Source organism: Anthonomus grandis, chromosome 11 (assembly GCF_022605725.1).
Source record: "Anthonomus grandis grandis chromosome 11, icAntGran1.3, whole genome shotgun sequence".
In the NCBI taxonomy this organism is placed as follows: domain Eukaryota; kingdom Metazoa; phylum Arthropoda; class Insecta; order Coleoptera; family Curculionidae; genus Anthonomus; species Anthonomus grandis.
This window is the reverse complement of record NC_065556.1, coordinates 27,497,693-27,524,752: the sequence shown is the minus strand read 5'-3', so window position 1 is coordinate 27,524,752 and position 27,060 is coordinate 27,497,693. Positions and strand designations below refer to the sequence as shown.

Genomic DNA, 27,060 nt, shown 5'->3' with positions numbered 1-27,060 from the left:
TAAATTATTATTTAAAAAAGGAATAAGGCATAAATTATCCCTAAACGGGTTGGGGAAGACTAAAAAATGAAAAATTGCTTTATCAATATTTAAGGGATTTTTGTGTGCGTGTTTATTATTTTTTTAATGGAAAAAAGGTCTTTTTTTGTTGACCAGTTGCGCTATATTGGATTTTTTGTTTGTTCGAACTCTCGGCTGGAACAAGGAAAATTAGCAAAAAAAAATATTGTTTTTAAATTGTCCGCACTAAGGGAGAGAAACATTTGCAAAAAATAATGTGTATTTATTTTATTACAGGGGATAATTGAACCTGGATGGTAACTCTTACAACTGCGAGTGAACCAACAGAAACACGCGGTGGGCTAAACAAGTGAGGGGTAAGTTTTGAAAATTCTTACTAAAAAAAGATTTTGTTCCTCCAAAGTTAACTTAACCAAATCCAAACATTAGGTGTTAATTTATTAATCAAATTCTATCCTAATCTTGCATATAAAAAACACAGTTGTAACTATTATAATAGCAGCATTATTAACAAATGATCAAGCCTCTAAAATATAAACAAACACTTTTTTTGGGGTAAATTGCGTATAATTCCCTTCTTATTGAACCTCCTAATAAAACAATGTTCTCCTTCTACTTACTACCCTGAGCATCGTTGAAATAAGAGAACACTAACACCCAAAAACCAACACAAACAGTAATTCATCCCGGAAATCAATAGGGCCCTTGCCCGATTCCCTACTGCCTACCCATCTTTCCCGAATTCCCATGGATCGGCAAAGCATTTCTAAACAGACCCTCGGATTTTGCATCCCGTTTTAAATTTGTTGTTGCTGTTGCTGCTTTCGTCTGATGAAGATGCTTTCTTGCTTTTATTGTTTCCCTCGCATAGTTTATGTAGGATACATTTGCATTATTTGACCCAATTGCATTGCATCTATCGTTCTCTGGATGTAATAGATATATGGGTCAAGACCGTGGTTAAAAAAGTGGATAGTTATGAGTTTAATATCGAGCCCCAAAGTTTGGATTTTTTGGTTATCTACCAAACATCTCACTTTTTCAGACATATCCCTGTCTCAGTTCTTTAATATCATCGGTATCATTCTAAAATTGTGTTTTTCTAGTTAAGTTATTCTAATTACGTCCGAATACACTCATTTTATATCAATTCTTTTCTTATTTTTAAGCTGTGTCTAGGATATAATATGTCTTAGGAGAGCCAAAACCTCGACTTTTTTGGACATATCCCAATTATCCCTGTCTCAGTTCTTTATTATCCTCGGTATTATTTTAAAATTGTGTTTTTCTAGTTTAGTTATTCTAATTACGTCCGAATACACTCATTTTATAATAATTCTTTTCTTATTTTTAAGCTGTGTCTAGGATACATGTCTTAGGAGAGCCAAAACCTCGACTTTTTCGAACATATCCCAATTATCCCTGTCTCAATTCTTTAATATCCTCGGTATCATTTTAAAATTGTGTTTTTCTAGTTTAGTTATTCTAATTACGTCCGAATACACTCATTTTATAATAATTCTTTTCTTATTTTTAAGCTGTGTCTAGGATATATGTCTTAGGAGAGCCAAAACCTCGACTTTTTCGGACATATCCCAATTATCCCTGTCTCAGTTCTTTAATATCCTCGGTATCATTTTAAAATTGTGTTTTTCTAGTTTAGTTATTCTAATTACGTCCGAATACACTCATTTTATAATAATTCTTTTCTTATTTTTAAGCTGTGTCTAGGATACATGTCTTAGGAGAGCCAAAACCTCGACTTTTTCGAACATATCCCAATTATCCCTGTCTCAATTCTTTAATATCCTCGGTATCATTTTAAAATTGTGTTTTTCTAGTTTAGTTATTCTAATTACGTCCGAATACACTCATTTTATAATAATTCTTTTCTTATTTTTAAGCTGTGTCTAGGATATATGTCTTAGGAGAGCCAAAACCTCGACTTTTTCGGACATATCCCAATTATCCCTGTCTCAGTTCTTTAATATCCTCGGTATCATTTTAAAATTGTGTTTTTCTACTTTAGTTATTCTAATTACGTCCGAATACACTCATTTTATAATAATTCTTTTCTTATTTTTAAGCTGTGTCTAGGATATATGTCTTAGGAGAGCCAAAACCTCGACTTTTTCGGACATATCCCAATTATCCCTGTCTCAGTTCTTTAATATCCTCGGTATCATTTTAAAATTGTGTTTTTCTACTTTAGTTATTCTAATTACGTCCGAATAAACTCATTTTATAATAATTCTTTTCTTATTTTTAAGCTGTGTCTAGGATATATGTCTTAGGAGAGCCAAAACCTGGACTTTTTCGGACATATCCCAATTATCCCTGTCTCAGTTCTTTAATATCCTCGGTATCATTTTAAAATTGTGTTTTTCTACTTTAGTTATTCTAATTACGTCCGAATACACTCATTTTATAATAATTCTTTTCTTATTTTTAAGCTGTGTCTAGGATATATGTCTTAGGAGAGCCAAAACCTCGACTTTTTCGGACATATCCCAATTATCCCTGTCTCAGTTCTTTAATATCCTCGGTATCATTTTAAAATTGTGTTTTTCTACTTTAGTTATTCTAATTACGTCCGAATAAACTCATTTTATAATAATTCTTTTCTTATTTTTAAGCTGTGTCTAGGATATATGTCTTAGGAGAGCCAAAACCTGGACTTTTTCGGACATATCCCAATTATCCCTGTCTCAGTTCTTTAATATCCTCGGTATCATTTTAAAATTGTGTTTTTCTACTTTAGTTATTCTAATTACGTCCGAATACACTCATTTTATAATAATTCTTTTCTTATTTTTAAGCTGTGTCTAGGATATATGTCTTAGGAGAGCCAAAACCTGGACTTTTTCGGACATATCCCAATTATCCCTGTCTCAGTTCTTTAATATCCTCGGTATCATTTTAAAATTGTGTTTTTCTACTTTAGTTATTCTAATTACGTCCGAATACACTCATTTTATAATAATTCTTTTCTTATTTTTAAGCTGTGTCTAGGATATATGTCTTAGGAGAGCCAAAACCTGGACTTTTTCGGACATATCCCAATTATCCCTGTCTCAGTTCTTTAATATCCTCGGTATCATTTTAAAATTGTGTTTTTCTACTTTAGTTATTCTAATTACGTCCGAATACACTCATTTTATAATAATTCTTTTCTTATTTTTAAGCTGTGTCTAGGATATATGTCTTAGGAGAGCCAAAACCTCGACTTTTTCGGACATATCCCAATTATCCCTGTCTCAGTTCTTTAATATCCTCGGTATCATTTTAAAATTGTGTTTTTCTACTTTAGTTATTCTAATTACGTCCGAATAAACTCATTTTATAATAATTCTTTTCTTATTTTTAAGCTGTGTCTAGGATATATGTCTTAGGAGAGCCAAAACCTGGACTTTTTCGGACATATCCCAATTATCCCTGTCTCAGTTCTTTAATATCCTCGGTATCATTTTAAAATTGTGTTTTTCTACTTTAGTTATTCTAATTACGTCCGAATACACTCATTTTATAATAATTCTTTTCTTATTTTTAAGCTGTGTCTAGGATATATGTCTTAGGAGAGCCAAAACCTGGACTTTTTCGGACATATCCCAATTATCCCTGTCTCAGTTCTTTAATATCCTCGGTATCATTTTAAAATTGTGTTTTTCTACTTTAGTTATTCTAATTACGTCCGAATACACTCATTTTATAATAATTCTTTTCTTATTTTTAAGCTGTGTCTAGGATATATGTCTTAGGAGAGCCAAAACCTGGACTTTTTCGGACATATCCCAATTATCCCTGTCTCAGTTCTTTAATATCCTCGGTATCATTTTAAAATTGTGTTTTTCTAGTTTAGTTATTCTAATTACGTCCGAATACACTCATTTTATAATAATTCTTTTCTTATTTTTAAGCTGTGTCTAGGATACATGTCTTAGGAGAGCCAAAACCTCGACTTTTTCGAACATATCCCAATTATCCCTGTCTCAATTCTTTAATATCCTTGGTATCATTTTAAAATTGTGTTTTTCTAGTTTAGTTATTCTAATTACGTCCGAATACACTTATTTTATAATAATTCTTTTCTTATTTTTAAGCTGTGTCTAGGATATATGTCTTAGGAGAGCCAAAACCTCGACTTTTTCGGACATATCCCAATTATCCCTGTCTCAGTTCTTTAATATCCTCGGTATTATTTTAAAATTGTGTTTTTCTAGTTTAGTTATACTAATTACGTCTGAATACACTCATTTTATAACAATTCTTTTCTTGTTTTTAAGCTGTGTCTAGGATATAATATGTCTTAGGAGAGCCAAAACCTCGACTTTTTCGGACATATCCCAATTATCCCTGTCTCAGTTCTTTAATATCCTCGGTATCATTTTAAAATTGTGTTTTTCTAGTTTAGTTATACTAATTACGTCCGAATACACTCATTTTATAATAATTCTTTTCTTATTTTTGGGCTGTGTCTAGGATATATGTCTTAGGAGAGCCAAAACCTCGACTTTTTCGGACATATCCCAATTATCCCTGTCTCAGTTCTTTAATATCCTCGGTATCATTTTAAAATTGTGTTTTTCTACTTTAGTTATTCTAACTACGTCCGAATACACTCATTTTATAATAATTCTTTTCTTATTTTTAAGCTGTGTCTAGGATATATGTCTTAGGAGAGCCAAAACCTCGAATTTTTCGGACATATCCCAATTATCCCTGTCTCAGTTCTTTAATATCCTCGGTATCATTTTAAAATTGTGTTTTTCTAGTTTAGTTATTCTAATTACGTCCGAATACACTCATTTTATAATAATTCTTTTCTTATTTTTAAGCTGTGTCTAGGATATATGACTTAGGAGAGCCAAAACCTCGAATTTTTCGGACATATCTCAATTATCCCTGTCTCAGTTCTTTAATATCCTCGGTATCATTTTAAAATTGTATTTTTCTACTTTAGTTATTCTAATTACGTCCGAATACACTCATTTTATAATAATTCTTTTCTTACTTTTAAGCTGTGTCTAGGATATATGTCTTAGGAGAGCCAAAACCTCGACTTTTTCGGACATATCCCAATTATCCCTGTCTCAGTTCTTTAATATCCTCGGTATCATTTTAAAATTGTGTTTTTCTAGTTTACTTATTCTAATTACGTCCGAATACACTCATTTTATAATAATTCTTTTCTTATTTTTAAGCTGTGTCTAGGATATATGTCTTAGGAGAGCCAAAACCTCGACTTTTTCGGACATATCCCAATTATCCCTGTCTCAGTTCTTTAATATCCTCGGTATCATTTTAAAATTGTGTTTTTCTAGTTTAGTTATTCTAATTACGTCCGAATACACTCATTTTATAATAATTCTTTTCTTATTTTTAAGCTGTGTCTAGGATACATGTCTTAGGAGAGCCAAAACCTCGACTTTTTCGAACATATCCCAATTATCCCTGTCTCAATTCTTTAATATCCTCGGTATCATTTTAAAATTGTGTTTTTCTAGTTTAGTTATTCTAATTACGTCCGAATACACTCATTTTATAATAATTCTTTTCTTATTTTTAAGCTGTGTCTAGGATATATGTCTTAGGAGAGCCAAAACCTCGACTTTTTCGGACATATCCCAATTATCCCTGTCTCAGTTCTTTAATATCCTCGGTATCATTTTAAAATTGTGTTTTTCTAGTTTAGTTATTCTAATTACGTCCGAATACACTCATTTTATAATAATTCTTTTCTTATTTTTAAGCTGTGTCTAGGATATATGTCTTAGGAGAGCCAAAACCTCGACTTTTTCGGACATATCCCAATTATCCCTGTCTCAGTTCTTTATTATCCTCGGTATCATTTTAAAATTGTGTTTTTCTAGTTTAGTTATTCTAATTTCGTCCGAATACACTCATTTTATAATAATTCTTTTCTTATTTTTAAGCTGTGTCTAGGATATATGTCTTAGGAGAGCCAAAACCTCGACTTTTTCGGACATATCCCAATTATCCCTGTCTCAGTTCTTTATTATCCTCGGTATTATTTTAAAATTGTGTTTTTCTACTTTAGTTATTCTAATTACGTCCGAATACACCCATTTTATAATAATTCTTTTCTTATTTTTAAGCTGGGTCTAGGATATATGTCTTAGGAGAGCCAAAACCTCGACTTTTTCGGACATATCCCAATTATCCCTGTCTCAGTTCTTTAATATCCTCGGTATCATTTCAAAATTGTGTTTTTCTAGTTTAGTTATTCTAATTACGTCCGATTACACTCATTTTATAATAATTCTTTTCTTATTTTTAAGCTGTGTCTAGGATATATGTCTTAGGAGAGCCAAAACCTTGACTTTTTCGGACATATCCCAATTATCTCTGTCTCAGTTCTTTAATATCCTCGGTATCATTTTAAAATTGTGTTTTTCTGGTTTAGTTATTCTAATTACGTCCGAATACACTCATTTTATAATAATGCTCTTCTTATTTTTAAGCTGTGTCTAGGATATATGTCCTAGGAGAGCCAAAACCTCGACTTTTTCGGACATATCCCAATTATCCCTGTCTCAGTTCTTTAATATTCTCGGTATCATTTTAAAATTATGTTTTTCTAGTTTAGTTATTCTAATTACGTCCGAATACACTCATTTCATAATAATTCTTTTTTTATTTTTAAGCTGTGTCTAGGATATATGTCTTAGGAGAGCCAAAACCTCGACTTTTTCTGACATATCCCAATTATCCCTGTCTCAGTTCTTTATTATCCTCGGTATCATTTTAAAATTGTGTTTTTCTAGTTTAGTTATTCTAATTACGTCCGAATACACTCATTTTATAATAATTCTTTTCTTATTTTTAAGCTGTGTCTAGGATATATGTCTTAGGAGAGCCAAAACCTCGACTTTTTCGGACATATCCCAATTATCCCTGTCTCAGTTCTTTATTATCCTCGGTATTATTTTAAAATTGCGTTTTTCTAGTTTAGTTATTCTAATTACGTCCGAATACACTCATTTTATAATAATTCTTTTCTTATTTTTAAGCTGTGTCTAGGATATATGTCTTAGGAGAGCCAAAACCTCGACTTTTTCGGACATATCCCAATTATCCCTGTCTCAGTTCTTTATTATCCTCGGTATCATTTTAAAATTGTGTTTTTCTAGTTTAGTTATTCTAATTACGTCCGAATACACTCATTTTATAATAATTCTTTTCTTATTTTTAAGCTGTGTCTAGGATATATGTCTTAGGAGAGCCAAAACCTCGACTTTTTCGGACATATCCCAATTATCCTTGTCTCAGTTCTTTATTATCCTCGGTATCATTTTAAAATTGTGTTTTTCTAGTTTAGTTATTCTAATTACGTCCGAATACACTCATTTTATAATAATTCTTTTCTTATTTTTAAGCTGTGTCTAGGATATATGTCTTAGGAGAGCCAAAACCTCGACTTTTTCGGACATATCCCAATTATCCTTGTCTCAGTTCTTTATTATCCTCGGTATCATTTTAAAATTGTGTTTTTCTAGTTTAGTTATTCTAATTACGTCCGAATACACTCATTTTATAATAATTCTTTTCTTATTTTTAAGCTGTGTCTAGGATATATGTCTTAGGAGAGCCAAAACCTCGACTTTTTCGGACATATCCCAATTATCCTTGTCTCAGTTCTTTATTATCCTCGGTATCATTTTAAAATTGTGTTTTTCTAGTTTAGTTATTCTAATTACGTCCGAATACACTCATTTTATAATAATTCTTTTCTTATTTTTAAGCTGTGTCTAGGATATATGTCTTAGGAGAGCCAAAACCTCGACTTTTTCGGACATATCCCAATTATCCCTGTCTCAGTTCTTTATTATCCTCGGTATTATTTTAAAATTGTTGTTTTCTAGTTTAGTTATACTAATTACGTCCGAATACACTCATTTTATAATAATTCTTTTCTTATTTTTAAGCTGTGTCTAGGATATATGTCTTAGGAGAGCCAAAACCTCGACTTTTTTGGACATATCCCAATTATCCCTGTCTCAGTTCTTTAATATCCTCGGTATCATTTTAAAATTGTGTTTTTCTAGTTTACTTATTCTAATTACGTCCGAATACACTCATTTTATAATAATTCTTTTCTTATTTTTAAGCTGTGTCTAGGATATATGTCTTAGGAGAGCCAAAACCTCGACTTTTTTGGACATATCCCAATTATCCCTGTCTCAGTTCTTTAATATCCTCGGTATCATTTTAAAATTGTGTTTTTCTAGTTTACTTATTCTAATTACGTCCGAATACACTCATTTTATAATAATTCTTTTCTTATTTTTAAGCTGTGTCTAGGATATATGTCTTAGGAGAGCCAAAACCTCGACTTTTTCGGACATATCCCAATTATCCCTGTCTCAGTTCTTTAATATCCTCGGTATCATTCTAAAATTGTGTTTTTTTAGTTTAGTTATTCTAATTACGTCCGAATACACTCATTTTATAATAATTCTTTTCTTATTTTTAAGCTGTGTCTAGGATATATGTCTTAGGAGAGCCAAAACCTCGACTTTTTCGGACATATCCCAATTATCCCTGTCTCAGTTCTTTAATATCCTCGGTATCATTTTAAAATTGTGTTTTTCTACTTTAGTTATTCTAATTACGTCCGAATACACTCATTTTATAATAATTCTTTCCTTATTTTTAAGCTGTGTCTAGGATATATGTCTTAGGAGAGCCAAAACCTCGACTTTTTCGGACATATCCCAATTATCCCTGTCTCAGTTCTTTAATATCCTCGGTATCATTTTAAAATTGTGTTTTTCTAGTTAAGTTATTCTAATTACGTCCGAATACACTCATTTTATAATAATTCTTTTCTTATTTTTAAGCTGGGTCTAGGATATATGTCTTAGGAGAGCCAAAACCTCGACTTTTTCGGACATATCCCAATTATCCCTGTCTCAGTTCTTTAATATCCTCGGTATCATTTTAAAATTGTGTTTTTCTAGTTAAGTTATTCTAATTACGTCCGAATACACTCATTTTATAATAATTCTTTTCTTATTTTTAAGCTGGGTCTAGGATATATGTCTTAGGAGAGCCAAAACCTCGACTTTTTTGGACATATCCCAATTATCCCTGTCTCAGTTCTTTAATATCCTCGGTATCATTTTAAAATTGTATTTTTTTAGTTTAGTTATTCTAATTACGTCCGAATACACTCATTTTATAATAATTCTTTTCTTATTTTTAAGCTGGGTCTAGGATATATGTCTTAGGAGAGCCAAAACCTCGACTTTTTCGGACATATCCCAATTATCCCTGTCTCAGTTCTTTAATATCCTCGGTATCATTTTAAAATTGTATTTTTTTAGTTTAGTTATTCTAATTACGTCCGAATACACTCATTTTATAATAATTCTTTTCTTATTTTTAAGCTGGGTCCAGGATATATGTCTTAGGAGAGCCAAAACCTCGACTTTTTCGGACATATCCCAATTATTCCTGTCTCAGTTCTTTAATATCCTCGGTATTATTTTAAAATTGTGTTTTTCTAGTTTATTTATTCTAATTACGTCCGAATACACTCATTTTATAATAATTCTTTTCTTATTTTTAAGCTGGGTCCAGGATATATGTCTTAGGAGAGCCAAAACCTCGACTTTTTCGGACATATCCCAATTATCCCTGTCTCAGTTCTTAATTATCCTCGGTATCATTTTAAAATTGTGTTTTTCTAGTTTAGTTATTCTAATTACGTCAGAATACACTCATTTTATAATAATTCTTTTCTTATTTTTAAGCTGTGTCTAGGATATATGTCTTAGGAGAGCCAAAACCTCGACTTTTTCGGACATATCCCAATTATCCTTGTCTCAGTTCTTTAATATCCTCGGTATCATTTTAAAATTGTGTTTTTCTAGGTTAGTTATTCTAATTACGTCCGAATACACTCATTTTATAATAATTCTTTTCTTATTTTTAAGCTGTGTCTAGGATATATGTCTTAGGAGAGCCAAAACCTCGACTTTTTCGGACATATCCCAATTATCCCTGTCTCAGTTCTTTATTATCCTCGGTATTATTTTAAAATTGTTGTTTTCTAGTTTAGTTATACTAATTACGGTCCGAATACACTCATTTTATAATAATTCTTTTCTTATTTTTAAGCTGTGTCTAGGATATATGTCTTAGGAGAGCCAAAACCTCGACTTTTTTGGACATATCCCAATTATCCCTGTCTCAGTTCTTTAATATCCTCGGTATCATTTTAAAATTGTGTTTTTCTAGTTTACTTATTCTAATTACGTCCGAATACACTCATTTTATAATAATTCTTTTCTTATTTTTAAGCTGTGTCTAGGATATATGTCTTAGGAGAGCCAAAACCTCGACTTTTTTGGACATATCCCAATTATCCCTATCTCAGTTCTTTAATATCATCGCTATCAAAGAAAGAAATAACTAAGGGAGACAAACATCGACTTTTTTTATAAAAAATATCGAAAAAGCTTTAAATACTATTTGGTATCCAAGATTTCCCGAATGAAATATTAATTTTCAATACTAAAGGTGAATTCTAATTAAACAGATGATTTGAAAGGGATTGCACAGGAGAACAGCACATAAAGCATCCAGGACGACATTCTAACGTTTATCACCTGGAAGCCCGATAAAATTTTTACGGTTTTCCGCACTCCGCACTGACAGGTTGTTCTTTATTAATACTAAAAGCGCCCTTAAGCCGAACGCTCCCGAATAAAAGAAGATCAATATGGCTCCGGTCCAATTTCTTAACATCTGGAGGTTTTTGAGACGTACTCAAGAGACGACGGCTGAGTTGATAAATAGAAGCCACTGAGGGGAATTTTCCTTGACTGATTTGAAAAAAAAAAACTTCAAACTATTCCATCAAGTTAAATTAAATTCCACTTTGTACCCTAAGACAAAAACAACTTGTAATTCCGGCTCCATAAAACCGTGTCCCGGCTGCTCCATTATTCAAACGGTGATTTACCTAATTCGCAAAAGGGCGAAATGATTCATTTGTTTCTCGACACTAGAGAAAACGTATCCGGGCAATCATCCGGAAGCCTTTCTCCCGGAATCGTTCGGGATTACGTGGGGCGCAATAAGAAGGGCACGAAACGTAATATCGGGAAACGCTTTAAAATTCAACAGACTGAACGGTGTTAAATCTCGGGACTGTTTTCTGAGGATCGCTTATAAATTTACGAAGAAAACGTAGAGGATAACTGAATCCATATTGATTCTCCCGGTAAATTACGTTTTCATTTTCCGACCGTTACGTGATCGGTCTGTCTCTTCTCGTCCATTATCGCGTTACGAAAAAGCCACGGAACATATTAAGTGAATATGAAACATTCACTTTAAAAGTTTAGAATTTGAAGAATTGCTTACCATTGTCTATTGACTTACAGTTTTTTTAAATTAAAATTCTATTAAAAACGCTTTATGCCTTTTAATTGCCCTTTGCCCCCTTCTTGTAACTAGACCACGCAAATCTACAGAGCTGAACCTTCTTACTCAAGTGGACTTTTTATTGGATGCCTTAGAGAAGGGATATTAAGTGGATACAATATACACAGATGGCTCCAAGGCATTCGAGAAGGTACCTCACAATATTTTGTTGCATTCACTAAAAATGATTGATGAACCTTTATTATCCTGGTTCAAGAGCTATTTATCTGATTGTTAAAATTGGTAATTTTCTTTCTAAAACTGTTCAGGTTCTCTTATCTCGGGCCACTTCTTTTTATTATTTTTATCAATGATGTAGATGAATGTTTCACTAGCTGCCTATTTTTGTTGTTTGCCGATGATCTGAAATTGAGTTGTATAATCGAGTCCCTTGATGATTGTGACAAATTACAATATGATCTAAATAATTTGGTAGTCTGGAGTGAAGGAAATGGTATGAGACTTAATGCAGCTAAATGTAAAATAAGGATCTTTTGAGGTTCTAGAAATACTATTAATTTTGACTACAAGATCGGTCGCTATACCCTTGAAAGAGCTCTTCTTTTTAAGGATTTGGAAGTCACTTTCGATACAAGCTTACAATGTTTTCATCACTTAGATAGTGTTATCAATAAAGTTTTCCGAATGCTTGGTTTTGTTAGGAAATGTACTCAAGACTTCACAAGTAATGCTTCCTGTATGTGGTCTTCTTTTTATGGGGTACATATTGATGCTTCAACTAGTTGAACACAAATTTTTAAAACAAATTGCATATAAATTGAATATCTTGGATAATTACAATGATGCAGATATACATATGGCTCCCATCACTATCCGCCATAAGAGAAGGGATCTTTTTACTTTTTACAATATCCTACATGGGAAATCTGGAGCTTAAGAGCTACTTCAAAAAATCAATATTCATGCTCCCCTAAGAACAGATTTAGATTAGAGAGACAGAAGAGATTAGCAACATTATTTAATGATTTTCTGTATTTCTATATATTACCTATACAAGGTGGCCCATCAAAAACGTACCGCAAGGCATTACAGGGTGGGAAATAGCTTTTCGGCAAAATCCAAAAATACATCAAGTATGTTTGTCAGGGGGACAACTTTTGACATAAAAACCATTTAAGAAAAACTCAACCCCCTAAGCGGGGGGTGACATCCCCTAATTTTTGTCAAATAGGACGGGGGGTCAAATAATACCTCCTAGAAAAGGTCTTGCCATTCCCTATACAACGCTGCTTAATTTTTAAAAATCGAGTAACTCGTTCAAGAAATATGGGCCCTTGAAAGTTGATCAATAATGTGTGACGATATCATTAAAATTTATTGAGAGAGTGAGACTGAACTCAGCACTCTGAGTTGAGTAGGACGCATAGAACACATTTTTAAGTCAAAACACTAATTTAATCATTTCAGGAGTAAGAATAGGAGAAACAATTTTTTGCCGTTTAAATGAACTTGTCGATTCAAATTCTTAAGGCACATTTAGTGAATAAAAATATCCGGTTTCTTTCTTCACAATTAAATTAGGTCAAGTAGTTTTGCTAGATACCTGTTTTGTGGCTAAAGTATTTAAAAATTGCAGAAAGACTAGAGATTATTGAGCTTATTTTTAAGAACAATGATTTTGGAAATCGGGTCACGGATTTATTTAATCAACGGCATCCTGAGAAACATCTTTCTGAGAAAATTATTTGGAAATTGGTTGCAAAGTTCTGCGAAACAGGTTCAGTTCATAACATAAAGAGGAATATTGAAAATGCAGGGTTTCATGAAGCTCTGGAGATTACAGTATTAGTAGTTGTTGCAATGGATAGTACGCTAAATACAAGATAATTGGTCATTGCAACGAGTGTGTCTCGAATAAGTGTTCAAAGGGTATTGAAGAAATACAAGTTCCATCCCTCTAAAATTTGCTTAGTGCAAGAGAATTGAATGAAAGCGACTTTGATCGTCGCTTGAAGTTTTGCAAAGTTATGAGTGAGCGAGCGTTAAACAATGATAATTTCATATTTAATGTGTGTTTTTCGGACGAGTGTTCTTTCCTCCTAAATGGTTTAGTGAATCGCCACAACTGCCGTTATTGGGCTGACAGCAATCCAAGGATTTTCCACGAAACACACACACAACACCCCCAGAAGTTAAATGTATGGGCTGGTATTTTTGGAGATTCCATTGTGGGCCCTTTTTTTCTCCCTGGAAATTTAACAGGCGATATATACTTAGATTTGTTACAAAATGCCATCGACCCAGCTCTCACAAATATCATAGAAGAGGACCGCGCATACAATGAACAGAAATTGATTTTCCAACAATCCACATCTCTCACTAAATGTACGCAATTATTTAATTAACAGATCTCCAGGACGCTGGATAGGACGAAGGGGCGCAATTGAATGGCCACCTCGGTCACCCGACTTAAGTCCTTTAGATTTTTTCTTGTGGGGACAGATAAAATCCGTAGTTTACAAAACTCCACCTGCTACATTAGAAGAGTTGCGAAGAAGAATTATTAACGTATGTCGCGAAGTGACACCGCAAATGCTTCTAAACGTTCGGCAACGGTTTGAAGATAATTTGTATCACTTTATGAACGTTGGCGGATAGCACTTGGAGTATTTACTTGATTAACATGATAAGCATTAAATCGCTTTTTGCATTTTTCGTCACACATTATTGTTTAACTTTCAAGGGCCCATATTTCTTGAACGAGTGACTCGATTTTTAAAAACTGAGCAGCATTGTATAGGGAATGACAAGGCCCTTTTAAAGAGGTACCATTTGACTCCCTGTCCCATCTGAAAAAAATTAGATGTCACCTCCGCTTAGGAGGTTGAGTTTTTTTAAATGGTTTTTATGTCAAAAGTTGTCCTCCTGACAAACATACTTGACGTATTTTTGGATTTTGCCGAAAAGTTTTTTCCCACCCTGTAATGCCTTACGGTACGTTTTCAATGGGCCACCCTGTATTATGTATTACTGTTATGAATCTAAATGTTTAACAGAATTGTAGTCCGTGTATAAATAAATAAATAAATAAATAAATAAATAAATAAATAAATAATTGCAATATTTGCAGAAACTGCGAGGTAATAGGTTGTTGTTGGTTTACTCAAAGTAAGTTACAATTGCCAATAGAGTTAAGTGATCAAAATGGTCACTTTAGGCCTGTTATTTTCGCTTTTATTACGTTTCTCGATTTTGTTCTCATCTTCTTTATCCTCAAAGCAACCTTGAAGTCAGATCTTCAGGTCTTCTTCAGATAAATAAATCCTACCTATGGCTAAGAAAGATTCCCATGCAAATAAAACCTTAATTAATTACAAAAAATAAATCATTACAAATAATAATCTACTACATATGTTCCTTTAACATATATAAGAAAGTAATGAATTTAGGTTAATAAAAAATGTTTAAAATCGAGTCGATAATAAATATACAGCGGGTTCCATTTAAAAAAATATAACTATCATTTTTGAAAACTTTGTGGGCGACTCTGTATATTTTTATTTATCACCGATAAATAGATTTTTAACAGCCCTATATTTTATATGAGAAATTTCTTGGGAACCCTTATATATTTTGAAATAATCGACCATGCTGCTAATTTTTTTTAACCCTATAAAAGTTTTATTAATTATAATATTTTATTTAAAATAAATTGGGTTTTATTTATAAAATACTGAATTTACTGTATTAAGGTAAAGAATTAGAGATAGTAAACACCTGAACAAATTGACTTTTTGTCACAGTCAAACCTCCATGAAAACTCCAAATCATTGGTCGATTCAACGAGGTTTACCCTTTTTTTCGATGTATTAAATTACTGTTTCATATAATAATAAAATTTTGACCAATACCATCACACATTTTTACAACACACATTATTTGACACTCAACTCAACTTTATAAATGGGGGTAATTTACGGCTTAAAAGCGTCGACTTTAGTAGGAATATTTTTGGCATAATTTAAATGGATACGATCAGCATTCTTTTATTTTATTAATAATGCGGCATTAAATAAATTATTTGGAAAACCACTTTGTTGATTTGCTTTCTAAATTTGGTGAACGTCGAGAGGCGTTTTAGACTTATTGCCTTAGGGATTGGGTTTAGATAAGATATTAATATATAACTGAAAAGCCATAAGAAACTTTTTTTTGGATGCCCTAATTATTTTCTTTATTTACAAGTATCATATTAATAAAATTATATTTTGATAAATATTAGCTAACATCCTTATTGTTCATATTTGAGATATCTTTCTTAATAAAAATGTTTAACTGGAACCTAAATTATAATTATTTTCAAAAATTTGTTATTTTTTTTTAGCTCTAGTTCCGTTTCTCTTTATTTGTTTGTCTCTTTTTTCAATTTATTTTTTCTATTTATAATAACCAAAAAATACTTGTAATGTTTTGAATCACATCCTAAAAAAATATGTTTAAGATCTCCGCATTCACAAAATTCGTAATATCTAATATCTATTTCCTTCGTATGTACTGGATATAAATCAGTTTCAGTGTGTACACCCATGTTTTAGAATATCGACCGAATATTATATTTAGAATTTTTGAAAAACTTTAATGCTAATAAAAAATCGGTAAAATACATATACCACAAAAGTAAAGACTATATTAAAAAAATCAAACTACCAGACTGCACCTCCACATATTCAGACTATGCATTATAGAACTATGTGCTATTCAACAGCCACTTGATTACTGTGAAAATTATGAAATTAATAATAAATTTGTAATATATTCTGAGTGCAGAATTTACAGACAACATATCTATAAGTGAAGAAATAGTCCATACTTGCAAAAAAAAACAATATCAATAAATAGAGGGTTTTTTTGACATGGAATCAAACCCTGGTTACCTAAACCTTTTATCTCCTGATGATGAACACCACTGTGTCCGAAACATGTGGGGAATTTTAAACTAACTGAATGTTTAATAAATAAGTGGAGGGAGACTGCAGGATTTTCATTTTACCATATCTATAAGTAATTACTTTAAATATTAAAATCAAAAAGCTTATTAAATTATGTGGGAAAACTAACAGAAAATTTGTTGTGGCCTTTTCTCGGCTAAGATCCTTTCACGCTATTCAATTTATTACTATATAAGTTAATAAAGCATGGACGATTTAAAAACTATTGAGGTATACTAACTATTGTAAAAAAAAATCTTTGATACCATGCAATTTAAAAGATTGTCTGGCATTCTCATAAAAAACCCTCGACTATCTTTCTCCCTTAATTGTTTCCTTCTTAAACGGTCGTTTTTTCGCGTTTTCCATTTCCAAGTTGACCGGGGGATTCTTTTCAATTTTCTTTTAATTTGTGGGTTAGAGTTTATACGATCTCTTAGTTTGCGCATGTAACTTTTTTTGCACTTAAAAGCTCCCCGAACTTTGTCGGGAGTTTAGGGGACGAACTTGTTTATTTCAGTCTATATCCGGATTTATTTCGAGAGAGGGTTTTTATCGTGTTTCGTTCATCAATTAAGCTCTTGCAATTTTACTTTAAAGATAAGTTAAAATCAGAAAAAAATTGTGGCATTTACTGCTGTAGTACTGCCTGAAAGAAATTTATAATTTTTTATTGATTGAACAATTTTCACAGTAAAAGAAACTTAAAACTAGAGATCAAGGAGTGGATGGCAATCAAAACTCACTAAAATCGTCTTCTTACGCTCTTTATTTTCATTTTTATCAGCATTTTCCTGAACAACTGTTAGTTCTCTTCTGTGTCCTATTTAATTCTTTTACTCTTGTTTATTATTAATTTTTATTGTCCCCCTATTTATTTATTTAATTAATTTCATGTCATCAATGGAAAAACTCGTTTTTTTTTGGTTTATTCTTTAATTAAAGTACGCAAATGCAGTACAGTGCAGCGTGATTATTATCAATCTGTGTAGGATAAGTAACTTTTAATAGCACCTGTAGAAACATTTAAATCTCTCAAAATTGTTCAATTTTTTTTAAGTCTTCGTTAATAAAATTAATTTGGAGACAGACGTTTTTTTATTTGTAATAGCAGTTGTTGCATAATTCCTCAATTATATGACGATAATATTCCCACAGGACAGCCGACTTTTTTCTTTTATAATTTTACAATGCCTTACCACGGAGTTTCATTACATACTTAAAATTTGGCGTTTAATAGGGTGCTAATTTTTTATAGATGCGTGCAAATTAAATAAATTATTAGTAAGCATGTTAAACGGGTTTACCTTTTTACCTGTAGTATGTATATGGAGTACTAAGAAGACTTTGATAGAATACATCATTGTCATAAGTTTCGAAGTCTCTATATAAGTGATTTCGACTTTTAAATAAATAAATTGAGCTTGCACCAAATCAAAGAACAATCGGCAACCATAATCGAAGAATCTACTCCACTATTTGCCAAAATATCCAAGTTAGAACCAATGACAACGTCGAAAAGTGCTTGTTTTCTAGTAGGTTCGTTAATATTTTGATGAAAATTATATATCTGAAAAAAAACAGTTAAATCTTTCCTGAAAAAGTGGAATCGAGTTTAAGGAGGCATATCAAACAATCACATGAAACTAAAAACATAAATACGTGCAACTTAAATTCACTTAGAAATTAAGTATAAGCAGCAAAGCCTGGTGCCTTATAAAAGACTCCAATAATTATCTTTACAGTGCCAATTTTAAATTTAATATAAAGTTCCTATTCATATCATGAATTATTTAATCACTGGATTACGTATGTAAAGTAGGATGCACTGAAGGTATGATCTAACCACCTTATATCCATCTATATTTATTACCTCATCACTAATTACATCAGACAATTATGACAATTAAAACTTACTAAAATCGTCTTCGTACGCTCGTTATTTTCATTTTTAGCAGCGTTTTTCTGAATATTTTTTAGTTTTCTCTTGTGTCTTATTTAATTCTTTTACTCTTTTTTATCATTAATTTATTTTGTTTTTTTTTCATTTATTTTATCAATTTGGTCATCAATGGAAAAACTCTTTTTTTTAGGTAATTCTCTTAAAACAATATTAAAGAATACTCCAATTTCCTGGAAGAAATAAATAATTTTTCATATTAAGTACAATATATCCAATAATCAATTTTTTTTTCTAGCAAATTGCATTAAAAAAGCCTTTAGCGTTTAAATAGTTGTATTTGGAAAAATTGCGAGGTGATAAGTTATTGCTGAATTACTCCCTCAACTGCCCGGAAAAAAATTAAAATTATCCCAAATGCCTGGAAGAAATAAATAATTATTTATTAAACAACCACTTTCAATGGAGTATAGTATTCGAAAAAGGCCGAAATTGTCCCCATTAGGTCTTGGAATTTCTTTAAGGAAAAATATGACAATCAAAGTTCACTAAAGTTGTCTCTTTACGCTTTTTATTTTCATCTTTATCAGCGTTTTTCTGAATATTTTTTAGTTTTCTCTTGTGTCCTATTTAATTCTTTTACTCTTTTTTATCATTAACTTTAATTGTTTTTTTTTCATTTATTTTACCAATTTGGTCATCAATCAAAAAACTCGTATTTTGGTTAATTCTCTTAAAAAAAATATTAAAGAATACTCCAATTTCCTGAAAGAAATAAATAATTTTTCATATTAAGTACAATATATCCAATAATAAAATGTTTTTTCTAGCAAATTGCATTAAAAAAGCCTTTAGCGTTTAAAAAGTTGTATTTGGAAAAACTGCGAGGTGATAAGCTATTATTGAATTACTCTCTTAATTGCCTGGAAAAAATTAAAATTATCCCAAATGCCTGGAAGAAATAAATAATTATTTTTAAACGACCACTTTCAATGGAGTATAGTATTCGAAAAAGGCCAAAATTGTCCCCATTAGGTCTTGGAATTTCCTTAAAGAAAAATATGACAATCAAAGTCTACTAAAGTTGTCTCTTTACGCTTTTTATTTTTATTTTTATCATCGTTTTCTTAATCATTTTTTAGTTTTCTCTTGTATCTTATTTAATTCTTTTACTCTTTTTTATCATTAATTTTTATTGTCTTTTTTTTTTCATTTATTTTATCAATTTGGACATCAATCGAAAAGCTCATTTTTTTTAGTTAATTCTCTTAGAAAAAATATTGAAGAATACTCCAATTTCCTGGAAGAAAGAAATAATTTTTCATATTAAGTACAATATATCCAGTAATCAATTTTTTTTTCTAGCAAATTGCATTAAAAAAGCCTTTAGCGTTTAAATAGTTGTATTTGGAAAAACTGTGAGGTGATAAGCTATTGTTGAATTACTCTCTCAATTGCCTGGAAAAAATTAAAATTATCCCAAATGCCTGGAAGAAATAAATAATTATTTATTAAACGACTACTTTCAATGGAGTATAGTATTCGAAAAAGGCCGAAATTATCCCCATTAGGTCTTGGAATTTCCTTAAGGAAAAATATGACAATCAAAGTCCACTAAAGTTGTCTCTTTATGCTTTTTATTTAAATTTTTATCAGCGTTTTCCTGAATATTTTTTAGTTTTCTTCTGTGTCTTATTTAATTCTTTTACTCTTTTTTATCATTAATTTTTATTGTCTTTTTTTTCATTTATTTTATCAATTTGGTCATCAATGGAAAAACTCATTTTTTTAGTTAATTCTCTTAAAAAAATATTAAAGAATACTCAAATTTCCTGAAAGAAATAAATAATTTTTCATATTAAGTACAATATATCCCATAATCAATTTTTTTTTCTAGCAAATTGCATTAAAAAAGTTCTTAGCGTTTAAATAGTTGTATTTGGAAAAATTGCGAGGTGATAAGCTATTGCTGATTTACTCCCTCAACTGCCTGGAAAAAAATTAAAATTATCCCAAATGCCTGGAAGAAATAAATAATTATTTATTAAACAATCACTTTCAATGGAGTATAGTATTCGAAAAAGGCCGAAATTGTCTCCATTAGGTCTTGGAATTTCCTTAAGGAAAAATATGACAATCGAAGTCCACTAAAGTTGTCCCTTTACGCTTTTTATTCTCATTTTTATCATGGTTTTCTTAAGCATTTTTTAGTTTTCTGTTGTGTCTTGTTTAATTCTTTTACTCTTTTTTATCATTAATTTTTATTGTCTTTTTTTTCATTTATTTTATCAATTTGGACATCAATCGAAAAGCTCATTTTTTTTAGTGAATTCTCTTAGAAAAAATATTAAATAATACTCCAATTTCCTGAAAGAAATAAATAATTTTTCATATTAAGTACAATATATCCAATAATCAAATTTTTTTCTGGCAAATTGCATTAAAAAAGCTTTTAGCGTTTAAATAGTTGTATTTGGAAAAACTGTGAGGTGATAAGCTATTGTTGAATTACTCTCTCAATTGCCTGGAAAAAATTAAAATTATCCCAAATGCCTGGAAGAAATAAATAATTATTTATTAAACGACTACTTTCAATGGAGTATAATATTCGAAAAAGGCCGAAATTATCCCCATTAGGTCTTGGAATTTCCTTAAGGAAAAATATGACAATCAAAGTCCACTAAAGTTGTCTCTTTATGCTTTTTATTTACATTTTTATCAGCGTTTTCCTGAATATTTTTTAGTTTTCTTCTGTGTCTTATTTAATTCTTTTACTCTTTTTTATCATTAATTTTTATTGTCTTTTTTTTCATTTATTTTATCAATTTGGTCATCAATGGAAAAACTCATTTTTTTAGTTAATTCTCTTAAAAAAATATTAAAGAATACTCAAATTTCCTGAAAGAAATAAATAATTTTTCATATTAAGTACAATATATCCCATAATCAATTTTTTTTTCTAGCAAATTGCATTAAAAAAGTTCTTAGCGTTTAAATAGTTGTATTTGGAAAAATTGCGAGGTGATAAGCTATTGCTGATTTACTCCCTCAACTGCCTGGAAAAAAATTAAAATTATCCCAAATGCCTGGAAGAAATAAATAATTATTTATTAAACAATCACTTTCAATGGAGTATAGTATTCGAAAAAGGCCGAAATTGTCTCCATTAGGTCTTGGAATTTCCTTAAGGAAAAATATGACAATCGAAGTCCACTAAAGTTGTCCCTTTACGCTTTTTATTCTCATTTTTATCATGGTTTTCTTAAGCATTTTTTAGTTTTCTGTTGTGTCTTGTTTAATTCTTTTACTCTTTTTTATCATTAATTTTTATTGTCTTTTTTTTCATTTATTTTATCAATTTGGACATCAATCGAAAAGCTCATTTTTTTTAGTGAATTCTCTTAGAAAAAATATTAAAGAATACTCCAATTTCCTGAAAGAAATAAATAATTTTTCATATTAAGTACAATATATCCAATAATCAAAAAATTTTTCTAGCAAATTGCATTAAAAAAGCCTTTAGAGTTTAAATAGTTGTATTTGTAAAAATTGCGAGGCGATAAGCTATTGTTGAATTACTCCCTCAGCTGCCTGGAAAAAATTAAAATTATCTCAAATGCCTGGAAGAAATAAGTAATTCTTTATTAAACAACCACTTTCAATGGAGTATAGTATTCGAAAAAGGCCAAAATTGTCCCCATTAGGTCTTGGAATTTCCTTAAGGAAAAATATGGCAATCAAAGTCCACTAAAGTTGTCTCTTTGCGCTTTTTATTTTCATTTTTATCATCGTTTTCTTAATCATTTTTTAGTTTTCTCTTGTGTCTTATTTAATTCTTTTACTCTTTTTATCATTAATATTTATTTTTTTTTCATTTATTTCATCAATTTGGTCATCAATCGAAAAACTGGTTTTTTTTAGTTAATTTTCTTAGAAAAAATATTGAAGAATACTCCAATTTCCTGAAAGAAATAAAGAATTTTTCATATTAAGTACAATATATTCAATAATCAAATTTTTTTTCTAGCAAATTGCATTAAAAAAACCTTTAGCGTTTAAATAGTTGTATTTGTAAAAATTGCGAGGTGATAAGCTATTATTGAATTACTCCCTCAACTGCCTGGAAAAAATTAAAATTATCCCAAATGCCTGGAAGAAATAAATAATTATTTATTAAACGACTACTTTCAATGGAGTTTAGTATTCGAAAAAGGCCGAAATTGTTTCCATTAGGTCTTGGAATTTCCTTAAGGAAAAATATGACAATCAAAGTCTACTAAAGTTGTCTCTTTACGCTTTTTATTTTCATCTTTATCAGCGTTTTTCTGAATATTTTTTAGTTTTCTCTTGTGTCCTATTTAATTCTTTTACTCTTTTTTATCATTAACTTTAATTGTTTTTTTTTCATTTATTTTACCAATTTGGTAATCAATCAAAAAACTCGTTTTTTGGTTAATTCTCTTAAAAAAAATATTAAAGAATACTCCAATTTCCTGAAAGAAATAAAGAATTTTTCATATTAAGTACAATATATCCAATAATCAAACATTTTTTCTACCAAATTGCATTAAAAATGCCTTATGCGTTTATATAGTTGTATTTGTAAAAATTGCGAGGTGATAAGCTATTGTTGAATTACTCCCTTAACTGCCTGGAAAAAAATTAAAATTATCCCAAATGCCTGGAAGAAATAAATAATTATTTATTTGACCACTTTCAATGGAGTATAGTATTCGAAAAAGGCCGAAATTGTCCCTTTAGGTCTTGGAATTTCCTTAAGGAAAAATATGACAATCAAAGTCCACTAAAGTTGTCTCTTTACGCTTTTTATTTTCATTTTTATCATCGTTTTCTTAATCATTTTTTAGTTTTCTCTTGTGTCTTATTTAATTCTTTTACCCCTTTTTAGTAATTAATTTTTCTTATTTTTCCTATTTAGTCAGTTAATAAAAAAACTCGTATTTTTGGCTTCCTTTCTCTGGAAAAAATTGAAAAATAATCAAACTTCCTGGAAGATATAAATAATTTTTCAACTTTAGTGTAATGTATTCAATGATATGAAGTTTTTACCTTTTTGTATTGACTTAAAGTGTTTTAATTGTACCTGGAAAAAAATGAAGAATACCCCAATTGCCTGGAATAAATAAATAATTTTTCATTAATTGAACAATTCCCCTGGAGCATAGTAATCAAAAAATACCAGCAAAACTGTCCCTTTAGGCCCCTTATTGTCTCTTTTAACACCTTTCTCGATTTTCCTCATTAAATTTTTTTCCTTCTAAATCAAACCAACATAAGGTAAATTAAGTGAGATCTGTAAATAAATTTGTAAAGATTAAACAAAAATCTCATGCACATAAAACGTTAATTGATTATTACAATTAATAATCCACTATATGCCCATTATATAGATATACACAAACACACAGATATCCTTCTTTCTAATCCCCATTTTCTGGAAAAGTCGCTTTTTCATTTGTCTTCTTTGCGTTGGCGTTGAGTGAATTCCTGAAAAGAACCGTCCGGAGAGGAGAGTGAAAAGAAAAAAAAGGTTAGAACAGTTTCCAGTTGTTTAATAGGGTTTTCCAACTTTCCAATCCAGGCTTAAACAAGCATTTTCTCTTGTGTGTTATTTTTTTTTGCGTTCGTGTGAGCGGAATATTACTCGGAGCCAGTTTTCATCGTCGTGCCTTGTGGCATCTGTTATAGTTTTTAAATGGTTAATTCACTTTTTGTAGTAATAACTTTAATATCTCGATTTTTTACTTTTATATTTATCAATTTAATTTAAGCATATTTTTTGGTTTTCGACAAATAACATTTCAGTTGAGAAATTATCAGAGTAACCAAAAAAACTCAATTATTTATGACTTTTCAGTCATATTTTAATATTTTATCCTAATATAATCCCTAAGGCAATAAGTCTAAGGCGCACCTCGACGTTCACCAAATTTAGAGGCAATATGTTAAAAAGCAAATCAACAAAGTGGTTTTTCAAATAATTTATTTAATGCCGCATAAATAACAAAAAATAAAAGAATAGGCGTCGTATCCATTTAAATTATGCCAAAAATTGTGTACTTTCCTACTGAAGCCGACGCATTTAAGCCATAAATTACCAACGCTACAGCTTTTCAGCATAACAATCCCATTTCTAAACTACATATTGAGTATCAAATAATGTGGCTCCAGTGAATTTAATGTAAATTTCCAGACTAGAAGCAGATAATGTTGTTCATATTGTCAAAACTAATGTGTAACAAAGTGTCAAATGTAATGTAACAAAGGTCTACTGTCTTAAATTCTTTACATCAATGCAGTAAATTCAAATTTCAACTAAATAAAACCTATTCATTAAAAAACTTTACAGTTCTCGTTTTACGTTCGTATCGGATTAATTTATAAAAATCCGCAATTTCGTGAACATTTTATTTTCAATGGAGTTTCCGGACAGTTTTATTGCGAGCCGTTGTACTTAAAACTTTCCAACTTCTAATAAGTCATAAAAAAGGCATTAAAGGCTTTCAACTCTTTTGCCTTTTTTACGGCGTGTAATACAATCCGATGGATTAATTAAGTTTTTTTAGTTTATATAATATCTACAAAACAAAAAGTGAATTTATTTATCTTATACATTCTCATTAACCGATTTGTTATGGTTAGTCATGCCCGGAACTAGTCTAAACTGGTCACGTTATTGTTGATTTACCGCATTTGATAACGGAATCGTTTCGGGGGATCCTCGGCAAATTATAATTAAATATTTCAATTAGTTTGTTCCGATTAAAGCGTAAACATGTAGTAATTTGTTCTCTTTTAATGATAAAAATAACGTTTTAGTATTTTCGTATATATTTTTGCCCTTAGAACACGATTTGTCCCTTAAAATAAACCAATTGCCTAATAATAATAAATAAATAAATTTTTCCAGGCAGTCATTTCCAGGTATATTCATACCCTTAGATTTTCTTAATTTACATTTTACCTGTAATTTTTTTAATATTGCGACATATATCAGAAGCATGTATGTTTGAAAATGATTATATATAAAAATAAACATATATCCTGAACGTCTCGGTTGTTGAATTACAGGGTATTAAATTTCTAAAATAAAAAGAAAAAAAAAATTATATTCCAGACACATTTGGGTCGTTAGAATATAATTTCTACACATTTCTTCCCTTAAAGTTCAAACCTCAAACGCCTGGAATAAGAAAATTATTTATTCCAGGCATATTTGTGCTTCATTGCCTGGAATAAATTATTTCAGGCCTACTTGTATCCTTAAAACGTAATTTCTGAACATTTCTTCCTTATAAAGTAGAATTCAAACGCCAATTACCTAAAATATAATAATCGGGTTTATTGTCAAAAATTTTTTATAAATTTCATAGACAAAACTAATAAAAGATTACAAAACAGAAAACAAAATATAAACACTTATAAATCTTTGTAGAATAAAATGAAAATTGTAAATGGTCACAATATATAAGTTTAGTACAGTAGAAGAAAATAACTTATTCCAGGCAGTCATTAACAGGCATATTTTTGCCCCTAGAACATGATTTCTAGACATTTCTTCCCTATAAATTAGAGTTCATGCCTCAAATACCTGAAATAAGGAAATGATTTATTCCAGGCATATTTGTGCATTTAGAACATGATTCCCTTCAATCGCCTGGAATAAGGAAATTATTTATTCCAAGCACATTTGTGTGCCTAGAATAAGATTTATAAACATGTCTTCTCTATAAAATAGAATTTAACCATCAATTGGCTGGAATAAAGAATTCATTTATTTCAGGCACTAATTTTTAGGCATATTTTTGTCCTTAGCTTTAATATAATTCACTATTTATTTTTTTAATTAAAGCAGATTTGACAGTCGTTAATTATTATTGCAAGAAACATAATTTTTCCAGGCAGTCATTACCAGGCATATTTTTACCCTTAAAACATGATTTCTGGATATTTCTTCCTTATAAATTAGAGTTAAATCCTCAATCGCCTGGAATATGGAAATAATTTATTCCAAGCACATTTTTGTCCTTAGAATAAGATTTCTGAACATTTCTTTTCTATAAAATAGAGTTTTATTACCAATTGCCTGGAATAAAGAAACAATTTATTCCGGGCATATGTATTTGTGCCTCTAGAACATGATTTCTAGACATTTCTTCTATATAAATTAGAGTTAAATCCTCAATCGCCTGGAATAAGGAAATTATTTATTCCAAGCATATTTGTGTGCTTAGAATAAGATTCCTAAATATTTCTTTTCTATAAAATAGAGTTTTATCACCAATTGCCTGGAATAAAGAAACAATTTATTCCGGGCATATGTATTTGAGCCTCTAGAATATGATTTCTAGACATTATTTCCATATAAATTAGAGTTCAACCCTCAATTGCCTGAAATAAGGAAATCATTTATTCCAAGCACATTTGTGTCCTTGGAATAAGATTTCTGAACATTTCTTCTCTATAAAATAGAGTTTTATCACCAATTGCCTGGAATAAAGAAACAATTTATTCCGGGCATATGTATTTGTGCCTCTAGAACATGATTTCTAGACATTTCTTCTATATAAATTAGAGTTAAATCCTCAATCGCCTGGAATAAGGAAATAATTTATTCCAGGCATATGTATTTGTGCCTTTAGAACATGATTTCTAGACATTTCTTCTATATAAATTAGAGTTAAGTTCTCAATCGCCTGGAATAAGGAAATCATT

General features: G+C 30.3%; 1 protein-coding gene across 1 annotated transcript in view; it reads left to right on the top strand.

Annotated features, from left to right (window-relative positions):
* The window catches only part of LOC126742177 (5-hydroxytryptamine receptor 1-like), a 205,051-nt gene that overhangs the window by 56,224 nt on the left and 121,767 nt on the right, over positions 1-27,060 (top strand). The window contains exon 2 of the mRNA XM_050448752.1: positions 298-377. The gene's annotated coding sequence lies outside the window, so the exon portion shown is untranslated. The remainder of the gene's footprint in view (positions 1-297; positions 378-27,060) is intronic.